A 6,384-nucleotide genomic window follows, 5' to 3' on the forward strand; every position below is an offset into this window, starting at 1 on the left:
GTTGGGGTCGGAGGTTCTCGGGCGCCGGGCTCGCTGCTCCGAGACTAGCGGAGGAGTGCCGTGCTCGCGGCATCTCACTACGAGCGAGAGGGGGTTGGGGGGTAAGGGGGGGGGGGGGGGGGGGGGTCACGCGCCCCGAGACTCGAAGCACCCGCGCGCGTCTGACACCGAGTCGCGAGGACGGGACAGGACGGAAGACCGTTGGGGACAAGAAGCTTCCAGAACGGAACTCGGAGCAGTAAAAAAGTGTTTCACTTTATTTTATTTTGTTGTCTACTACGTCTTTACCAAGCACTATCTAATCGTACTTAGCCCCCTTACCCCCCCCCAAAAAAACCGAAGAAATGAATGTATGTATGTATATGGTTTTGAGATTCTATTTGGTAGTGGTGACTTCTGAGTAACGACTACTGGTACTTTGGATCTTCGGTTATTGAATTGGAATGTTTTGTGAGTCGCTTTGGATGAAAGCATCTGCTAAATGACTGTATGTAATGTAATGTTACTGCTGTCACTTTAAAAAGACACTTGCACCTTAACTTATTCTTGGACTTCGACATAAACTTGTTTCCTCGTCACAACTTGCTGTTGTCTGTGATATTATTTATAATTGTACTTTTTCACCGCAGTTCTTAGAGAAACGTATGGCAATATTGACAGTAACGTTGACTTTGACAGTCGTGTTTCAAAAATATTAAAAATATCTGTGAACTCTTAATCTTTAAATTGTGCTTAAACTAATTTTGTTTTCTAGCTTTACTGTTATTGAGCTAATTTTGCTTGATTTATCATCATTCATTTTTTTCGAAAAAAATATCCTTATTTAAAGGACTCTTAGTTGTTGCTTCACTTAACATTTCATCCCTGACTTTAATTCTCTCTTTCTCCCTCCGAACCATTTAAAAATGCTCATTGCATTAAATATATGGTGTAAATTATTGTTGTTTGACTTGACGTTCTGAAATAACTTAGTTGCCATCTTCAATGGGGAGTTGATACCGTAATTTCATTTGTAACCATCTAAACCAGAGGTCTTGAAATTTTTTGTTGGTTAGATATTAGATACGTTTTCCACAAGTGTAAACGTCTTTCGATATCCATTAACACAAATCGTACTGATTTAACTAGTGGATAAATGGAGGCACAAGTTGAGATTGTTCAGTGAGAAATGCAGGTAAATGCAGTGATGCACAGTGGCTCTCAGCTTAAGACCATAAAGAAAACATGAATATGCCTCTTATTCTATGATCTCAGAATTGTAAAATAACAAGATACAGGCCTGGCATAAATAGGCCGTCACACAATTTTGTCTCCACAAACTGACAGACAATGTTGAAACTGGCAGTGTTATCAGCTGACACGGTGTGTTAACTGGCAGCGACACTGGCACCAACTCACTGTACCTTACGCAAGTTTAAAATGAAAACAGGAATATATGAATCCGTTGATTATTTGAATAGCTTAGAACTGAATGCACAAAAACGTGTGTTTACACATGCCACCAAGACCAATGTAATAGAAAGCACTTTTCATACAGTTTGGGGTCAAACGGTAGTATAATAAATAGATAATCAAGTCAATAACCAGAACCAGAAAAGTTAAGTCATTCATCAGATTGTTTTCTGGTTCGGATCGATAGACGGACAGATAGGTCACAATCTAATATTAGAGTGAAATTTGTTTTCTTTCTATAAATATCAGGAAACAAAATCAGCACGACAATATGAAAAGATGAAATAATGCCTGAAAAGGTCCAGGAAGGTTCTAAAACTTAAAAAAAAGAATGCTGACAATTTTAGCAGGATAAGAGAACCAAAAAATCAAAACATTCACATGAAAACCCGTGATGAAGTCTTTCACCAAAAGCCAATAGAATAGTAAATTTTAAAACATAAAGGAGGAAAAGATGTTTGAAAAGGCTCTTAAACTGTCAAAAGTAAAATTTTGTGGGGACAGTTTTACCAGGAGAAAACATTAAAATAAGTTGGGGAAAAAAAAATCCCTGTTTAAAATGGAAGAGACATTTTATTCACAGTCAGGAGTCGGTTTGATCCATTTGGGACCCTGAGCCAATTAACCCCCCACCCTGTGCTCGCCCACAGGTTGGAACCTCGAAATTCCTCAGTTGGAGACGCAAAGCAGACAAAGGTTTCTCATCGTTCCATTCGTCACCATGCCAAACCACTAAAACAGATGCTCTCTGTTTCCCAATCGCCCAAAAACAGAGGTTTGGACTCCAGATAGACCAGAGATCGGTTTCTCACTGCCGCCCTCCGTCTCCTCAGACTGACTTTCCCTGGCAGGAGCGCCGGCTCCACTGTTTAAAACCAGAAACGGGTCCTTTCAGGGTCGATACAGGGGCCTGGTGAGTCAGCTCAGTCCCCCTGGGCCTCTGGAGTTGGGAATTACAGGATTTAATAACAGGATACAAATGGAGGGTCAAACGCTGCAGGTTATCAAATTATTCCAGTTTAATGAAAAAGTCACATTTGAAAGAACAGAACGACCAGAATGAAATGATAGACGACCGATGACTGGAATTGAACTTGCAACCAAAACCACACATGTCGACAGTAACTACAAACAAAAGACTTGTTCTGAGCTCTAGGATCAAGACTCGATGCTCAATGCCAAAATTCAAATTTGCAAACAGAATCAACCTGGATGATACGATACCCAATCTGAAGGACACCTCATCCTTCTTCTAGAATGATGAGTTCACACTTGGACCGATCCTCCACACCTATATAACCTGAGTCAGTATCACTGAATTTCAAGTATCGAGTATCAAACATTCAATCTTCAGACTGTACATGAACGTCACGTAAACCGTCACTACGGCAAGGCAACATTCCTCCATCAACGGCTGCTGAGGTAGAAAACCAACAGCAATCACATCAACAAATCCTACCTTATCAGGGACTCAATCAAGATTCGTGAATTTCTTCCAACTGATTTTGCAACACTAAATTGTGCAGATAATAACCCGAAGCTGTCAGCTGCCATGAATCCGATCCGGCTGAATGTTTCCAAGATAAATCAGATCTCACAAAAATATCTGCGATTTCCGTCGATGGTTGAAATGTCACGGAATAATCTATTTTTATTTGGTTTCAGACGTGGGGCTTGTGGACGGGGGTCTCACATGCCCGGAGTTGTAGGACCGGTCCTGGACCTTGTATGTGTTTTTACCAGACATTTCAATACGCTGGCGGGGTTCTGTCTCATGGGTCAGAAGAAAGAACACAAGTGGAGGCGGAACGTTGCGAGTGATTTCAGTCGAAGAATTAATGGGATACTGCGCAGGAGGACTAACCGGTGGCTTGACCCACTAAGCCCGCCGGTCCGGGTCGACCCAGGTGCTGTACAGCTTTAAAACCGATCATAAAAGTTTAAAATGGACTGCTGCGGCAGAAACCTCCCAGCGAGGGCTGATGGACTCTGATGTCCATGAGCTCTGTGGTCCAGAGCTCGTAATAAAAGCCGGGATTACTTTTTCAGCCTCTTGGCATGACAAACAGATTTTCTTTTTGCTCACACATGGAAAAAGCTGAAGCTCACAGTAGAACTTACATCTGTTTGGTGAATTAAAGTGCACTGAAGATCATCCCAAGGTTTTTGTTTTTTTTTTTCCCTCGGCCTGCGTTTTAAGTGAAGTCTGCATTGCCTGTACGGATCGACGGCAGATCCAGCAGCTGAGTCCTTCATTTTCTGGACACTTCAAGGTGAAATGCTGTCGCTCAAAGTCTGCACAGGCTGACTGCTGTTGTGTCGCAGTGGGAGGATAGAGCAGGGTGTCGTCTGTAAAACAATGCCAAAAATCTGAAAAAGGACCAGTGTGTTCAAAAATTGTTTTTTTTTTTTAATATTTCTTTATTGTCTTGAGTTTTGCCTCAAGATTTGTGGCAAAAAGTGAACTTATGGAGTTTGTCAGGGAAGTCAGTCTCACAGCTTTTTGCTTGAAAGTATCTATTTGGACAGGGTTTTGTCACTTTTGGTCAAATATAGATGTTTTTTCTTTTTTTTCCTCTTCCGGCTGGAGTGTAAGATACGCTGAGAAAAATTGCCAATTTTTTTTGTTTACATAATACATACTTGCATATTGTGCCCATTTCAGTGGTCAAGGGAAAGTCACAGTGATGAAGGCACAGAAAAACAGTTACTTAACCCTCGTGCCATCTTAACATTGATTTTACTTCCCTCGTCCTACGGGTCAAAAATGACCCATAAGACAATCTTTGTACCCTTGTGGTGTACAGCCCACATGGAAACATAAACAAAAAAGAAGTATCACTTTTTCTAATTATGGGGTGTCTTTAGGAAAAGTCATAAAATTTCAAGTTGGAAAAAAATAGGTTGAGGTGTTTTTTCTACAGCCAAACATGGTAGTGGGTCACTTTTGACCCGCAAGACAATACAAGGGTTAAAGAAACCGCAGGAAGACAAATATGATCATGAATCTGTGGGATTAGAGGTACTGAGAACTTGTAACTACCACATGGTGGAAGTCCAGATGACTGACAGCTGTGCCTCCTGCAACGGTGAGGACACTGGATGACCAGGTCTGCAAAACACACAGTCAAAATGAAAGCATTTTATTTACCAGTAACTTCTTTTTCCGTAATACTTATTTTTTACAAACTGTAAGTGTGCACAACTAATAATGTTCCTCATTTAACTGGATACTTTTCTTTCCAGGATGTACAGATATGAAAAACGGAATTGGTTAAGTATCAAAATGTTGACTTACTTACTCAATGTCTACAATGCTTATTCTGCACTCAGGATGACTGGAGGATGTCGGGTGTTATCACAGCTCTCACTAGGTAAATGGTGGGGTTCACCCTAGTCCGGTCACCGGTCGATCACAGCTCTACACAAATAGACACACAACCATTCTCCCGCTTATTAACACATCATATACAGTGGGGTTAAAAAAGTATTTAGTCAGCCACGAATTGTGCGATAGAGGTCTGTCATTTTCATCATAGGTACACTTCAACTATGAGAGACAGAATGACGGGGGGGAAAAAAAAATCCAGAAAATCATATTGTCTGATTTTAAAAGAATTTGCAAGCCACTCCTTCGTCGCCTGGGCGGTGTGTTTGGAATCATTGTCATGCTGAAAGACCCAGCCATGTTTTATCTTCAGTGCCCTTGCTGATGGAAGGAGGTTCTCACTCAAAGTCTCACGATACAAGGCCCCATTCTGTCTTCCCGTCACACAGCTCAGTCGTCCTGGTCCCTTTGCAGAAAAACAGCCCCAAAGCATTATATTTCCACCCCCATGCTTCACAGTAGGTATGGTGTTATTTAGATGCAACTCAGCATTCTTTCTCCTCCAAACACGACAAGTTGAGTTTGTACCAAAAAGTTCTATTTTGGTTTCATCTGGACATTCTCCCAACCTTCTTCTGGATCATCCAAATGCTCTGTAGTGAACTTCAGACGGGCCTGGACATGCACTGGTTTAAGCAGGGGGACACGTCTGGCACCGCAGGATTCGAGTCGCTGGCGGCGTTGTGTGTTACTGATGGTAGCCTTTGTTACTTTGGTCCCACCGTGCTGCAGGGCATTCACTAGCTCCCCCTGTGTGGTTCTTTTGCTCACCGTTGTTGTGATCATTTTGGCCCCACAAGGTAAGATCTTGCGTGGAGCCCCAGATCAAGGGAGATTATCATTGGTCTTGTGTGTCTCCCATTTTCTAATAATTGCTCCAACAGTTGATTTCTTCACACCAAGCTTCTAGACTCAGTCCTCCCGGCCTGGTGCGGGTCTACAATTTTGTTTCTGGTGTCCTTTTCCTTTGACAGCTCTTCAGTCTTGGCCATAGTCAAGTTTGGAGTGAGACTGTTTGAGGTTGTGGCCAGGTGCCTTTTATACTGATAACAGTTCGAATTGGTGCCATTAATACAGGTAACGTGTTGAGGACAGAGTGGCCTCTAAAAGAAATGGTAAAAGGTCTGTGAGAGACAGAAATCTTGCTTGTTAATAGGTGACTACTTTCTTACTTTAGTAAAGAATTTACCAATTAATTCATTAAAAATCCAACAATATGATTTCCTGGATTCTTTCCCCCCCATTCTATCTCTCATAGTTGAAGTGTACCAATGATGAAATTTACAGGCCTTCTTTTTAACTGGGAGAACTTGCACAATTGGTGGCTGACTACATGCTTTTTCGCCCCACTGTGTGAACATACAATCATTCACACGTCTGGGAACTTTAGGGTCTCCAATGAACCTCCACAATGATTTTGGAGGAACCGCACCTTCTTACTCTGACGCCGGAGAGCCAACCACTGCACCACTGTGCCGCTTGCGTAAAATTAGCATAAGCGATTCAGCTGCAATACAGAATTTATCTTATCTTGACCAGTTTCC

General features: G+C 42.0%; 1 long non-coding RNA gene across 1 annotated transcript; it reads right to left on the reverse strand.

Moving 5' to 3' along the window:
* Positions 1-3,615: 3,615 nt before the first annotated feature.
* LOC147230416 (uncharacterized) lies at positions 3,616-4,564 on the reverse strand. The gene is made up of 2 exons (XR_015106755.1): positions 4,496-4,564; positions 3,616-3,801 (listed from the first exon to the last, which is right to left on the reverse strand). It is a non-coding gene; the product is annotated as an uncharacterized LOC147230416 (long non-coding RNA).
* Between the last annotated feature and the right edge of the window lie 1,820 nt (positions 4,565-6,384).

This window comes from Fistularia commersonii, chromosome 10 (genome assembly GCF_037954325.1).
Source record: "Fistularia commersonii isolate RoL2024-O1a breed Wild chromosome 10, RoL_Fcom_v1.0, whole genome shotgun sequence".
Lineage (NCBI taxonomy): Eukaryota > Metazoa > Chordata > Actinopteri > Syngnathiformes > Fistulariidae > Fistularia > Fistularia commersonii.